Below are 17,642 nucleotides of genomic sequence, written 5' to 3' on the forward strand. Positions count from 1 at the left end.
TACATATATTTTTTTCTTTCTTTTTTTACGTTGATTCATCTTTTTTTTTACTTCTACTTACTATGAAATATTATTTTGCTTTCTATCGTTCCAGTGCTGTCGAGTATCATTCAGAATTGCTAACTATATGTGCTTGATGTAAAAGGTTTTACTATACTAGTGTATAGTTTTTTTTATGAATTTCGTTGAGAACTCCTGATCACAAGATTTAGGAAGTGATCCAATTTACTAAAGGATTATATAAATGACAAGGTTTATGTAAATAAGCTTTGAAACAAAAAAAGAATCCATATAAAAATTTTTAAATCATATTTTAGTATTTTTTAATACAAAAATCTTGAAAAAAAAGTAATATTTTTTTTTTGTTAACAGCATTACTTTTCATTTTTTTATACAATACACAAGGGGAAAGTAAAAATTAGTTAACTTTAATAAATGTGATGTTATAAAAGTGGATTAATAATTTAAAAATAAAATAAAAATTAAAAAAGCGAGACTAAATATCATTACAAAATAAAAAGGTAACAAGAAAAATATTTCAGAATCGTGAAAAAAGGAGAAATTTAGACAGTATAAGAAAGTAGAAAAAACAGATTAAATTCTGTAGCCTTAGTACGACTTATGAATTGTAAACGATGTCGTTTTTGTTCTTTTTTTTTAATTTTTTTGTTACTGTTATTTTCTTTGTTGTTTCTGAAAGTAATAAACTTTATAAACACTGTAAAACATTTCAAAACTTACCAATGTTGACACAAATAAAGTAAATAAGTAGACAGTATTGACAGAAAATTTATTTCCCTCATACTTAACTTTTCAAATTAAAAATTTCTATTTCACACAGTTTCTTCTCAGTTTTACAGGATAACTTTTTGACATGTTTTGTTTTATTGCTGTCTACTTGTATTTAAGTTATTAAATTTGTTTGCCCAAACTAGGTTAATATAATTTTTTAATTTAGTTACAAGACAAAAAAAAAATTAAATCGAGTTATTTATTGAATAAGAATAAATTTTCCTCAAAATATACATCAAATACATTATTTTTGCTTATTCATTTAAGAAATATATTAATTTTATTGGATATACAAATAATTTTTTTTTTAATTTATGTATTTTAATCGATTAAATCAACTACGAGTATTAAAGGGAATTTTGAATAATTTTCTAATTATTTCATTAAGTTTGGAGAAATGTGATTTTTTTTAAACTTCTATTAAAACAAAGTAAAAAGATTGTTCAAAAATCTTAATAATGGAATTTTGAAAAAATTATTTTATAAAAACGCAATACCAAAATATGAAAATCCGATATACAATTCCATCATTATGTTAATTTAAACTCTAATCATAACATGAAAATTTTAGACATGAAATATTATTTATCTGTTTATATTATTATTATTGGTATAAATTATACTACTTATAAAGTATAATTTACTTATAGATATTTAATAATGGCTTGGACGGCACGTATTTCATAACCTTGTCGTGGCCCTGAAAAGGGCCGTTTTTTGTGTTAGTTCTGAGAAGAGCTCTTTTCCTGTTTAGCCTCCGGTAACTACCGTTAAGATAATTCTTCAGAGGATGAATGAGGATGATATGTAATGAGTGTAAATGAAGTGTAGTCATTCTCAGTTCGACCATTCGTGAGATGTGTGGCTAATTGAAACCCAACCACCAAAGAACACCGGTATCCATGATCTTGTGTTCAAATCCGTGTAAAAATATCTGGCTTTACTAGGACTTGAACGCTGGAACTCTCGACTTCCAAATCAGCTGATTTGGGAAGACGCGTTCACCACTAGACCAACCCGGTGGGTTCTGAGAAGAGCTGTTAGGTCCGGAACCTGGACTCCGGTGAAGTCGGGGAGTTGCGGCTCGACCATTGAAGTCCTACCGGGCTTTCCCTTAGCGGCAGCTGGGTCCCCGCTACAGCGTGGCAGTGGTGGCCCTCAGAGCCCCGCAGTATCGGGTCGGCGTCGTTCGTTCTTCGCCGGCACGGCCGAGGCGGTTCTCCCCAAGCGATCCCACTCTGGGCCGGCTACTGTGCTCAGTCCGCCGGCCAGGGCGAAGCCCGGCGAGTTGGAGGGGAAAGGTAGCGTCCGCGTCCAGCGGCTCCCTCGGCGGGCCGGTCAGGCCTGCTGCTCCGGAAGGTATGTTGGTATCCGCCGGTAGGTTCCATGTTGGGCCGACCAGGGAACTTCTTCTTGGTCTTCTCCAGGTGGTGATCGTCGATGAATTAAAATTTCACTCTCGTGCACGCTCTTTTATTGGAGCCTGAGAATGGTGAGGCCGCAGCGCCGCTATGGTGGGAGAACTGCGCGGTGGTAATGATGCTTGTATCAGCGAGTACGTATACTGTGCGCCAGCTCACATTGAGTTGTGTGCCAACATCAAGCCATGGTTGTCGAGAAGATTTGGTGAGGTTGATCATCACCTATCGCAGTTTTTTACACGACATGGTTCCTTCAATAACTACCTGCACAAAATAGGCAAGAGAGAAGAGCCAATTTGCAACTACTGCAACGAGATAGATGATGCTGAGCACACCTTTTTTGAGTGCAATAGGTGGGACACACTTAGACATAGTAAGGCACTCACAGGTATAACTCCAGAGACAACAATTGAATACATGCTATGAAGCGTGTTAAACTGGAATAATTTTGCTAGTTTTGTTAGACAAGTCGTACTACAGAAATACTCCGATGAGAGAAGATAAGGTGTTGGCTAGAATAGGACTCGGTGGACAGCCTTGCTGGTGAGGTCCAGCATGCTGCGGTATGTGTTGGCACTGATGAGCCACCAAGGACTCCATGGGTAACAGTCTGGTAACAGCACACTGAATACCAAAGGGACCTTGCGCCGCGTCGCGGGGCGCTGGATGTGGCGTGGTGTCCAAAAGAGCAATATTAATAAAGAACTCTCAAAAAGAGCTAACCGGTAGGCCGACCTGCCATGCCGGTATATAGCCGGTAGGTGGGGAGACCTATTTGAGTTTAAAGACACTCCCCTGGGTGGCGTAATACCAACAAGTCGGTCCGGCCCAGGGGAGCTGAGAGGAAAAAAAACTCACATTGAGTTGCTGCAGTGTTCATCCGCCGATATTAAATTAGGGATATATGTGGTAACAATATATATATATATATAAACAATTTATTTTTTAAAAGTGATTATTGATGTATGGATCTCCAAAATTTTATCGTAAATTTATTTTATGTATAGATAAATGAAGGAAATTGGTGTATCTGATAGATAAAAGAAGAAACCTGATAATATATAATAGATTACAATTTCATATTTAGTCCATTCAACAGTAATTTTACTGAAATTGATTGTTATTTGATTACTAAGAAATAAAAATTTTTTCACTTCTTATCTTAGAAGAAAAAAATAAAAATAGAAGATGTTATTAAAGATCTAATATTTTAGACCATTAAAAAAGGTAGAAAATTAACATAAATTCAATCTTGAGTGAAATATTTCATCCTAAATAATTATTGGTAATCTAAAACACCAGATGCAATATTTTTGGATATTTAAACAAGTAGTAAATGTTTATAAATAATCATAAGTTCATTTTCTACTTCTGTGATGAAAATAAAACATTCCGGTCTTATTTAATGTTTTATGAATGCTTTTGTGGGTTTAATGTGATCAGGTTAACCTATACAGATATTTTTGCAGATACAGATATTTTATTTATTGGTACCTATACATAACGAATATAAAAATATATGGAAAAACTCAGGATGGAGCACGAAATGATCTAACATTTTTTTGGCAATAATTTTTTAGGTTAATCACAATTAACTTTACACAACTAAACACAATTAATTTTAGGTATAAAACACATTAATGTGTTTTATATTACCAGAAGTGACAGAAATTCATGAAAACTTTTCTCTTTTCTTTCCAAATGCGCTGTTTGTGTATCGTTTCAAGATGGCTAACAAAGGAAAACTGACTGTTGAACAAAGCATAAAGACACTGCTAATTTTTAATGAAACAAGCGTGGTGCTTACACAAAGACGGTTTCGAGCAGATTTTCAAACTCGGTGGTCACCCTCATTTAAAATAGTGCGTAGACTTTACAAAAAATTTTAACAGTGATTGTTCAGTATTTGAGATTAAGCGCGAACGGCCTGCCGATGTTCGTTCTCCATAGAATGTGAAGCGGTTACAGTAGCGTTGCTGAAGAGCCAGGAAAAAATCAACAAGAAAAGTAGCAACACATCTTGGAATTGCGATCTGTGCAGTGAATTTTAAAAATTAATTGGCATTTTTAGCCGTAAAAATAACAATGTAGCCTAAATTAACGGTTAACAACAAACATCAAAGAATGGCATTCGCTGAATGGGCTGTGAACCAAGACGTATTGTTGAACAATGTTTGGTTTTCAGATGAGGCACATTTTCACCTAGATGGGGTTGTTAATAAACAAAATGTGCATTTTTGGGCTTCGAAAAATCCACACATGCTTCATGAAAAGGTGCATCACATTAAAGGATTACGGTTTGGGCCGCTATCTCATGCCATTCTTTTTTGAATAAACAGTCAACAATAACAATGAATGTTATATAGACATACTGCGTAATAAATTTTGTTCCTCTGCTTCTATAAAAAGGGTTTCGATTAGAAAACTAATGGTTCAAGCAGGATGGAACAAGACTGACATAGCTAATGTTGATTAGACTTTCTGCATAAGACTTTTAACGCCATTTGTCAAATTGTCTCGCCAAATGCCATTTCAAACCGATTTCCTAATCGTTTTGTCTGTAGACAGAACTGTCCCCCGAGCAGTCCTGATATGAATCCTTGTGGTTATTTTCTTTGCGGATTTCTAAAGGAAAATTTTTTCCCTAAACAATCTCGTACAGTAATGGAACTGCGAGTGCTGATCATTTAGGCGTGCGAAGAAATAACCGAGGACATGTGTCGTCGAGTTATTAATAACATAGGAGTTCGTATTGAAGAAGTTACTAGACGTGATGGTGGTCATATTGAACATATGATAAGCAGAACATAATCTCCAGATGTATAGTAAACAAGTTGTATTTTATTTTTTTGTATTGCGAATCAAATAAATATTTTTTAACAAAACCAAATGTTGGTTCATTTCGTGCACCACTCTATATAATACGGTTAAATTATTTTTGTATATTGCTCGTATTTTTGATAAACTACGACTGTTTATTTATTTTTTAATGATGAGTAAGAGGAATTTAGTTTTATTCAATAATTAGTTTGTTTTCTCCAACCAGTTTTCCAGCTACTGCTGGGTCTCTCTCACTCACTCTCTCTCTCTCTCTCTCTCTCTGTGTGTGTGTATGTGTGTGTGTGTGCAGGCAAATGCAATTATCGCTACTGGCCTGCCATAGTAGAAGTGTAAGTTTAAATGTACCGGTAAACATGTAGTCTGGAACAGACTCAGGTCAACCACTTATGAGATGTATGGTTAATTGAAACCCGACTACCAAAGAATACCGGTATCTACAGTACTCCATTCAAACTCATATAAATGTTAACTGCCTTTAGAAGGACTCGAACCTCAGAACTCTCGACTTCGAAAATCATCTGATTTTTTGATGATAAGTTAGACTAACCTGGCGGATTTATTCAGTAATTAGTTATTTAGTAATACTCAGTCAAACGTATCAAAATTAAGTTCATCTACTTTGGTAGATTTCTCATCTATAATGTAGTGCAACTGTGACATAAATATAGGCTACATAAGGATATGATAATAGTAAAACTATATTTCCATGTTCAAAACTGGCTTCTGGTTAAAAATTCTTATTAATCTATTTATATTTGTTGTTGTTGTCAGTATATTCTACTTGTTACATTAACAAAACAAATTAATTTTACTCAAATTTTATATATTAGTTCTACACCAAAGATGAATGAATAAAATTAAACTAAAATAAATTACAGAATGGAATTCTAGACAGTAATTTACTGAGAAAAATTAAGCTACCATCAAGGAAAAATCTTACTGTATAAGTAATTTGTAAAGATCTCCGTGGTGGAGATCTCTGCCTTTCATCCGGAGGTCCTGAGTTCGAATGTTGGTCAGGTATGGCGTTTTTCATACGCTACAATATTCCTTTTTCATATCCCACGCACAATCTTCAAGCTTACGCGATGATACCATTAAGTCAAATAAAAAAAGATTTGCAAGCGGATCGGACAACAATCGGTGATGACCGTTAAGAAAATTGTCCTTTCTTATATATTTTTGTTTTTGTAAATAAAGCATCAAGTTAACTATCTATAAAAAAGTATTTTTTTATAAAAACAACGTAAAATTAAATTTTAATAAAATACGAAGAAAAATAATGCTTTATAGTATTAGAAAAACAGTCTCTGAGAGAAACGATAATCTTAAAATTTCATAAAACGTGAAAGAATAAAGTATTTAAGGGTAGCCAATGAAAGATAAATTAGAAATGGTGGGTGATATGAGCAGTACAGGAAAAACTATGCGATCACTATGTCAGCAGCGATCAACTAATAACGGAAAATTTCTCTCCACTGCCTACCGTCTACGACAAATCACATTTAAAACGAAAAATTTTATCAAAGGTTGTTAAAAATTCATTATAACTGCAATGAATTTTAATATAAAATTCCATAAAAAATCAGGTAACCTATTTCCTGAAAATGTATTATTATTGAGTAAAAACATTTTATTGCTTTGCTATATTAATAATAATTACGTTAACAATATAAAAAAAAAATGGTATAAAACAAATTAAAAACTATATAAAAGAGATAAAAACTGTAAAATTCAATTATACGGTTGACAGAAATTAAATAAAAGTAAAAAAGAAAGAAAATGTAAACCCTGACAGCGAAGAACTAAGTTTAAAAGTTCAGCAGGTATGAAGAAACTAAGTTAGATAATGTTAAAATAAAGAATAAAAAGAAAACTAACAAGTGCCAACTTTTTCAAATTGATCTATGAAAAAAACATCTGAATTAATATCTAGACTTTAACAAATTTTAAAAAGATATTTATACGAACTTTATCAATTTTCTGTAAATAGTGGTATGTAAACATTTTGGAAGTAGGTTAAAAACAAATTATTTACTATAAAGTAACTGTATATCTGCCACGTTGGTAATATTTTTCTATTTAGCAAATTTCCATGGCAAAGTGGTAGCAGCTCAGCCTTTCATCGAGAGTTCCTGGGTTCGATTCCTGATCAGCATGGCATTTTTTTTTACGCTACAAATTTCCATTTCATATTCCCACGTACAAGCATTGAAGCTTATAGGAGAATTAATCATGAAATATAATTATAAAATGAAAACAAGATATGTATTTTGATTTTCACAATTACGTATTTCTCAATTTCACAATTACAGCTTTAAATACAGAATATTATATATTCTGTACATAACGATTAATAAACTTGAATTCATGAATAACATAACATGATTACATAAAATTAATTTAACATGAATACAGAGAATACTGTACATAACATCTAAGGAAGATACCACCGTATCGAAACAGCTCTCATTTTTTAAATAAATTTTGTGAAAATCGAAATACATAAGCTGATTTAATTTTCTAATTCATTCCTAATTCTTCATTTTACTAATTCATTATTACTTCTAATTCATTAGATTCATTTTCTAATTCTTTATTAACCATTTCATTTTTTAATTCTTTATTACTATGGATTTTCTCCATGTTAAGGCATCAAACAGATTATTTAATATTAGAATTTTCATTTAGGTAACAGAGCTTGGAAATAAATTATAATCCAAGAAGTTTAGACTTTTATTATAAAGAATACTATTCGAAATATATTTCGGTTATGTATATAGTATTTTCACGTTTAGTTTTTCCTTTATAGCATTACATTTTAATTGACGTCTAAAGTAGTTTTGATTAAGACACAATACATTAAAAATCTATCTTTTTTAAACTGATTTACATTTTCTAAGTTTAGGTAACCTCAGATCCAAGCTTTTAACGCCTTCCAAAGGATTTAATCATAAAAAAATATAAAAAAATGAAGTATACTTACACTAGCACCAGCCAATGTACGAGTTTGTGACGTCACGAGCAGACTGTGTATTACTACTCGACCTGAAAACATCAACTCCGAGTATAAAATCAAAGTATTACTTATTATTTGTGAAACAAATGTTGTTATGACTCACCACACGTCTTTTTATCGGCTGACCATACAATTTCGATCGGATACAGATCAAGATGGAACGGTGGGAATCTAAGAACACGATGCCCATGTTTTTTCAAAAGTTCATCCAAGTGATATTTTTGTTGCTTGGTTTTATGTAACTTTACTAATTCATATAACTGTGGTTTCAGCATTTTTGAACTGCACGTTATATGGGTTTTCTGCAGCCAATAGGTCAAATCTTTTGTTCTGTAGCTAGAATTTGACGCTTTATCATTACCTGTATTGTGATAACGGGCGTTATCAACAACTACTACAGACATTGGTAGAAGATATGGAATAAATTTTTCACGCGCCCATTACACGAAATTGTTTGTATTCACGTTGTAATGGTAGTCGCCATTTTTCGAACTAGCTTTCCAAGTTAGTAAAGCGTTCGGAATAAAACCAATTTCTTTTCTAGCAGGAATTACTATTAAACAGTCACCTTTATTATTCGGCACATGAAGCCCCTCAATAATACCATCAGACCACGACTTTGTCGAACAATGCGAACTTAAAACATAAGTTTCGTCCAAATAAACAATTGCGGCATTAATTTGTCTGTACTTAGCCTGCAAATATTCAATTCAATTCCACCTGTTATCGGATTTCTCAGTTAAAAATTTTCTGTTCTTTTCAGTTTTAAGCCATCTGAAATCTAACTCTTTCAAAATAACAACTAAAGTCGATTCACTGCCTTTAAAATCAAAAGATGACTGAAATTATTACCTTTTTTTTTTAAAGTAGGTAATTCATTCTTCTTTGAATGAAATTCATTAACTGTTCTTTTAACAACACCTAAATCAAAACTGTTCAGTCTACTTACAAGTTTCGAACGTTGTTTATAATTTTACGGCGTGGTGAAAGAATACGATTAGGATTGAGGAAACATGTCTTTTTTTCTCTTCTGAGTTTTTGAACCTGTTTTCCTGATATTCCACAAGCAGTAGCAGTTCTTTCTTCGCATTTTTGAATGCCAATTATATGTTTGTCGTCAGTTAATTTACCTATTTTTAGAGCTCCTTTTTTCTTAAAATCATAAACATTATAGATAATTTCACGTGCTTGACTTCTAAGTTTTTTTTCTTAACTACAGATTTAAGTTATGCCATAACAAACCGCACTAATAACACACGAAAAAAGAGAAAACAAAAAGATAATATATTTTTAAAAAAATGTGCAAAAAAACATGAGTAATTGTAAAATATATGTGAGCGGATAAAACCCTATCCGAATAGCTTCACTGAAACGATTTAAACTGGACTAAAGTTTATTTCTTTATGCACACATTGTGTACTACGAATGACGGATCTAAACAAAATCGTGACGAAAGACATCATTTCTAACTGCATGTATAAAATTTTTACAGGCCGTTCATAATACCAATCAGAGCATTAATCATTGGTTAAGGAATTGTTATTCTTTACAAGCTTGAGTCATTAAGCATTTTTATACATGTATTCAACTCAAATGGAAAGAATTGAACACACAACAACATAAATGTACTGTTTGGGCTCCCGTATTGTCTGTAAGTCGAAAAATGAAATAAAAATAATAATTACGCGCAAAAATAATGTTTTGGAAAACAATAAATAATATGAGATGTCAGCACGTAATATCACAAGCTCGTAGGATGTCTGGGCCTAGTATATGCGTTTAAGTTTTATTTCATCAAATTATTATAAAATGGTAAAATAACGATACCCCATTTCCATGAAGATAAAACAATTTCTACTTTAAATAATAAGGCACTAATTAATAGATTTAGAAAAGAAAGCATATACAGAAGTTAAAAATTTTAGATGGAAAATTTTAAAACATATAAAGCCGTAACATTGGTAAAATATAGAATATATAAAGTTCACGGTTAGAATTATTAAGGATAGCAGATGTAACAAAATTATAATGATTAGCAGCATTTATATGTTACGTACAGAATGGGATAAAAAACGTAATGATTTTTTATTAGTCATTGCGCGCGTAATACTCCACCTCATGTTGAGGTGGAGTATTAGGAACTCTGTTCCTCATTAGCTTCCATTTCATTCACCTTGAGACCGTGAAATGCTATTCACACCTCTTTTACACTGCAGACATTTTTCAAAAACACAGATTCTGTCATGCTCACCCAGAGGAAATTCCTACATTTCAATGTTGGCTAACACCGATCATGTAGAGAATTTTAGCCGGGGAGCATCAGAAAGAAGACGTAGATCAAACACCGGAAAATATTGAACGAATAAGGCAGAAAATTGAAGCTTGCAATATCGTGCACCGATATTCCTCAGCTTTGAATATTCCCAATTAAACTGTCTGAAAAATATTGAAAATATTAATTGAATCTGATTAGAATTTCTACCCCTAAAAATTTTCTGGTTGTCCAAAAACTGACCACTTGTGATCAGGAACAACGACTAGTTTTCTTAAAGACGATGTTAAAAATGATAAAAGAAAACACAGTAATCCTCATTAATTTCAACCCATTTTCACCTGTCAGGTTGTACCAATTAAGATAATTTTCGTTATCAGTCTGATATAAATCCAAGACAGCTTTATGACCGTCCATTTCATAGAAAACAGTCGCCACAGTGTGATTTGGGATTGTTTGGAGTTTACAACTCTTATTACATTGAAAAAGATGGTAAGATGGTCACACACTCGCAGTGAATGCACAACTGTACATTTTGATGCTGGAGAACAACCTTGCTCTAGAACTTCAAAGAAGGTGGATATCTCGACCCAAACTGTGGTTCTAATAGGATGGAGATTACATACATGGTTACGGTTTCGATGGATGTGTTAAGAAGAAACTTTTCGGAACTTGAAGACATCATCCAGCCATTTCGTTCATCCGATCTTTCGCTATTTTCTGATCTTCCTACGGGATTATTTAAAATCTAAAGTGTCCACCAGAAAACCACGTTCAACACCAAAATTAATGGCAGCAATTCAACGCTAGGTGGTTTTCTATCGGGATACTTGCCGTAAAATGTAATCAGAAATTACAGTTTCCAGATATGTGAGGTCTAAAATAGACGACGTTTGCTGAATGTTATTTCCCTCAATTAATGTTAGTTTAATTCAAAATAGTAGCATATACTTGGTTTTAAATCTATTACATTAATAAAATCGACCTCTTTTTTAATTCCTGTGTAATATTATTCCTAAATTATTACTGTGTAAAATTATTATTATGCCTGAGTTTCTAAAAAGAATCAGTACTGAAGTGGGTTTTCATTGCCTTATTCAGTAATTCAAATATACGGTGGCATATTAGCATGCGAGGCCGACCCAAGGGCCGTGATATTCAACGCACCAAGTGACACCTTCACTCCGTTGATCACAGATTGGGACCGTATACTATCAGAAAAATTAACCTTGACTGGTTTCTTTTGCTTCTATCTCAGTGCTTTATATAACCGAAAACGACAAGAAAGTTTAGGACAGATGGTGCAGTTAAGGAAGAAATTAATATAAACCTCTCCGTTTTAATGAAACGCGTTACGTATTGTACTTCAACTTGGTAAAGGAGTTTTACAGAGAATAAAAAAAACAACGGAAAAGCGTTAAATCAGTCGTATGGTTGATGAAAATAAAGTATTAATAATAAATACATTTTTTTTAAATAAATAAAACATACATGATCGACATCGATTTCTGTTTAACTTTCTTATTAATTATTATTGAAAAAAATTCAGATTAATTAACATTTTAATATAAACAGTTAAAGGCATAATTAAAGAATGTGAAACAAAGTTGATGAATACAATATAACAAAAATAGATATTGAATACGGAAATAATTATGGGCCATTGACATTTTGATTGACATGTTTAGTTATCAAAAATTATTAAATATATTGTTACATATATTACAGTTTAATATTACATTAAGATAAATATTTATAATTAAATAAATATACTTAATGTAATTTCATACATGGTACATTCGTTTAAATATTTTATTGGCACTTTTATAATTGCGTAAATTAAATATTCAAACATATTTTATACAACAAATTATTTCATAAATTATATACTTAAGTAATTATTAATGATATACTTTTTAAATAACTAACGTTAAAATGTTTAAAAAAAAGCTGACAACACAGTTGTAGGACTTTCCCGTTACGCGGCTTGGATTGTTTCTTATGTACGGCTTACACACACAACTTAATTAAAAATATTTATCATTTTATATAAATATAATATTTTTTCGTTTATTTAATTCAATGATTCCAACTAAAGCGCGCGCGCACACCATATTTAATTTGCGCGGGTATGGCACTACTAACGATGACGTTCGGCACGAACTAAACTAACGTAATTTTGCAACTTTCATAGAATAAATTTTGCTAGTCCGGTTGACAGACAGGTGTAGCCGCAAGGCTTAAGGCACCAGGTACGGAGTCAACTAGGCGATCGAGTTGGAGATTTAGCCAAACGTGTTACTTTTTTACACTTTAAATATTATTCATTTATTTAATTCACCTGTGACGTCACAACATAGCAGTTGACTGCAATAACTGTACGTCAGCGCTACACTAGCGCTCCTTGTGGTGACAAGGAGTACTATTGTCTCACTTAGCCACTAGTTTAGAACATTTTTGGGGTGGGGTACGATTTTCAAAAAAATTTTTTTATTGTTAACAAAGAAAAATATGACCTTAGAAAAGAAAAATATGACCTTTATTAGGCGAAATCTCGAGATACTGAGGGTGACCTTGCTCTACAGCCTTACCCCCTTCACCTTGTAAGTTATTAATTTAATGGCAACAATGCCCCATATATAGAAGTAATCTGACAAAGTTTGGTCAAAATCGGTCGAGTAGTTCTAGAAATATTAGATGATTTAGAGGGCGGCACCGAACACAGACATACGTATATACGAACATCCGGAAAATTTCCATCCGGTTTTTTTGGTTCCTTAGGTGTCAAAACGTCAAGATCCGGTGAAAACCACAAATTCCCAAATTGGATCGATTACAATACATTTTCTTCTAGAGCTATAGGTATCTAGACGGGAAAATAAAAACGGTTGCTTATTTTTATAAAATAAAATTTCTTTTTTCGGTTTATGAAACATAAAATAAAAAATACACTAATATATATCCCTTATATACAAAACGTTTATAGATTCTATTTTCCAATGAATGTGATAGGGTGTAAATGAAGAAAAATATTTTTTTTGGTATTTTATGAGTATTCAGGGTTCGATTAATTATTACTGTACATTAAAGAAAGCAAACTAAAATTGCAAGAAAGTAATTTCTGTAAAAATTCGATTCAATTATTTTTTCTTAAATATTTAAAATAAATTATTTGCCAAACTACTAATATAAGAAATACTTTTTTTATAAAGAAGTTGAAAAATTTTAAAACATCATTTTTTCGCATAATATAAGAAAAAGAAACAAATTGCTGGAAATATTGTAAACTGTAAAGGAAGTCCATGATATATTTTGTCAAATAATATATTATTCGATATCTGTTAAACAACTAATTAAATAAAAATTTTACCATCTTCTCACGCTTCCCCGCGATCACTTACAAATCATTTCTTCTCTATAGTACTAAATTCGAAGAATGGTTGACAGCATCTCTACAAGAAGTTCTTTTTAATGATTTTTCCTCAGTTTCTTTTCAGCTTCCACAGGCCATATTTATTATAACTTGTTTTAAATATGTCAATTTCAGACTCTTTTCTTCATCATAGACTTCAATTATTAATGTTAGTGGTAAAAAATCATGTTTCATAATATGTCCAATTAATTCATTTTTCCTTTTCACAAACTTTTATACAATTTATTTTCCTCTAAAAACTTCCTCACACAAACTTTATCCGACTATTTTATCATTAGTATCCTTTAATATATAATCCATATTTCAATGGTGTTTAGCTCTCTATGACTTTACTTCTTTCCATAATATTCACATTTCGACTGCGTACCAGAGTTATGTTCCAGATGTAAGTTAATAACAGAAATGAAAATTACAAGACGGATAGGCAGCTGTAGCCACCACGCCAAACCCATACTCCTCTCGCCGTTCAAATAGTGTGTAACGTGAAAAGTAAGAACACCATTAAGCGTATTCCCGCTGAACATCCTAAAATCTAACACTGTAATAGCTTCAAATAAGCAAATGATTTTTCATTATTTACACACACACACACAAATATATATATTAATATATATATATATATTTTTTTTTTGGGTGTGTGTGTGTGTAAGTAATGTTATTTGAGGGATGAAGAATTACCTTCATTTCTATGAGTTCCAAACCACCACCAACGAACTTTGTTGAAAATGGACTAAGGGCGCCCACATCGTAACGGGTGGTTGTAACTGTGGGATAACGAGCGCCACGTAGCCACCCTATTCGTAACTAACAGTACGGAGACTATTCCTGGTTATATCCACCTAACTACAAGTAGTAACAAGCCATGAAGTACGTACAAACGATGTAGGACCCACTCGGCCTATTAAGGATGAAGCACATCCTTTCTCCTGCTACTCTATCAACCCTACTCAACCAAATCTATATACTTCATCCTTGCTATATCTATTTATTTAACTATCCAGCATTATATATATATATATATATATATATATATATATATATATATATATATATATATATATATATATAACTACATTTTGAATAAAATAAAACTCAATTTCAGAAAATAGAATACTTAAAATGGAAAATAATATTTAAAATTTCTTCTCTTATAAATTCTAAACTAGATTCATTAATTTTATAGAAAGTTTAATTTTTCTGTGAGAAAAATTTATTTAGATTTAGCAACTGATGTAAAAAATTGAAAGTCTTGTTTAAATCATTGCTATTTGGGCTAAAACTACTGTAGCAATAAAATATAGTAGAAAACATAATGATTGTTACAGAGATTAATTAAAAAAAAAAAAACGATTCAATTTTAAAAAGTAAATGAAAGGAAACTCACAAAAGGATTAAAATGTTAATTAATTAAGATATAAAAGCATAATCAACAAGTTATATACGTAATAATATTATTTAAGTAATAAAATTACAAGAATGGGTTACAGAAATCAACACATTAAAATTTTATTGTTATTTAGAATAACAAAATGAGAATTTTTTTAAAAGTAATCTAAAAATATTTTATTTTTTCAAAGACCTAAATTTATTATAATAAAAACAACTATTCTTAATTTTTTACAAATTTGTAAGGTTTTTATTAATAAAAGTTGATTTTTTTGTTGTTCATATATACTATATTAAATCAATTTTATCACATTTTGAAAATAAAATTTACGCATTTATTAGCCATTTAACATAGTAATTGTACTTCAAACCCAAAATAATGGTTTTCATCAGTGAATTTTTCTGTTTTACGTTAGATATCATAAAAACTACGATAAATACAGTTCTGAATCCTGTGTTATTCAGGTGAAAATACATAAGAAACCATCAGGTTTTCTATATCCTAATATACTTAAACTTCACCAGGGGAAACTGAAATCCGCGCGAAATATTTCGCTAGCCGTAACTCCAAAAAAAGCGTTTTCAAACACATGTTTGTATGATCGTTTTTCCTATTTAAAACTCTACAAACAGATTCTAGACTACTTCTCTTTCCTTTCGAATCACCTCCAGGTGATTATATAATATATATATAGCCTTTGACAATCCTGGTAACGTAAGGATTCCAACGTGGGGTCATACTTCTAAATCGGTTAAGATGTTGAGCTATTACGTTGGAACAAACATACATTATAACCTAAATACCTTTCACTCCTCTTAGGGTAGTCGTCTAAAACGCAGCGTATATATCAATTACAGATAGTTTTATGGTAACATTTTTATAAAACACACATACATATATAGGCCTGCTTTGAAGTAATTTTATAATTTTTAAAATTATACGTTTGTTAATTTTAAAATAATTTACTTTATTTATGAAGAAATTTTGGTTTTATAATTGATACAAAAATATATCTCGTCATAAAATTCTATAATATTCATTGACAATAATCTACCAAAAATTGCGTTAGTTAACGAATAAATTAAATTTTGACATTTTGATAAATTAATATCCTGATCCAAATGACCAATACATCGTGAGATTGAAAACTAATATAGCTTAACTATCGAATTTTTGATATTTATAAGAGTATCGATATTATTATATACCAATAATCCTTAACAGATCTGTAAAACCTTCGGTACTTTAGAAATGGTCGTATCTTCAGTATATCGAAAATACAGAACAAGCCTTGAATAAAAGTTCTACTGAAAGACAAAGATTTCTTAATAAACTAAAAGATGAAAAATTACAGGATAGGTTAAGAAGGAATACGATGTGGTAAGTAGCAACAGCATCCTAATCTTTTTTCCTATAAAAAAGGATAGTGCGCGGTTTTGTTTGTTGTATGTGCTCACATTTTTATTTTGGCTGCTACTGGCGCAGAGCAAACCAATATTGGTGTATCGAGTGGCTGGGCGCAATGCTCCAACTATTTATAGCTCGAACGTTTTACTGCTCGTTAAAGTTATGTTACAAAAATCACAACTCAAGAAACAGCTAAATATGTTCAGGATTTTGAAACTTTTGTTGTAAAAGTTTTTTTTACTGTTAATACGCTTAGTTCATGAACGTTACTTAATTACAATTGACAAAAACATTAAATGAAACGTTTTACAACTCGTTTTAAACCATGTAATATTTTCGCGGCGGGCCGTAATCTCGCTTTTCTCCTAATAACTATAAAAACAGTTTAGGATATATCTTTTTAAGGGAGATGGGTTTGACACAAAAACATGATTACTATTTTTGTTATAAAACCTTAATTTTTACGATAAATTATTTCCTCTTTTTTAATTCCTTGTTAGCTGTGATAATAATAATCAAAAATTATTTTTCTTGAAAAAAATATAGGAAGCTTGCTTTTATCAATACTATTTTTATTTCCAAGAATATAATTAACAATACGTACAGTGTTATAGATAGATGTAGTAAAACGTTTGTATAATATATCAAAAATTTTGAAAAAAAATTTACAATTTTGTGCTACAATTTAAAGCAATAATGAATTTCATACAATAAAAATATATGGGGTAAGTGCTAAGCTAGTCAAATAATTTTTAAAAAAGAAATAAATATTATAACCTAAAACAAAAATAATTCCACGTACGATTTTAAATTTATATCCCAATTTTAGATAATATATATTATTAGGATGTAACAAACTGCTACAATTACATTGGGAAAAGGGGAAACATATGTTATGGCAGAATAAAACCATGCGTTAACCTGTTGAGTGCCAAAAGATTTTGTAAAACAAGAAAAGAGTATAAATACGTTCTTCAAAAGAGAAACTACAGAAGTAAAAAACGACACGATTTTAAATGGATTATATTTTTACAAATTAATCAAATAACCGTATATTACAATTTTAATTA

The sequence above is a fragment of the Lycorma delicatula genome, chromosome 9, assembly GCF_047948215.1.
Source record: "Lycorma delicatula isolate Av1 chromosome 9, ASM4794821v1, whole genome shotgun sequence".
NCBI classification, from domain to species: Eukaryota; Metazoa; Arthropoda; class Insecta; order Hemiptera; family Fulgoridae; genus Lycorma; species Lycorma delicatula.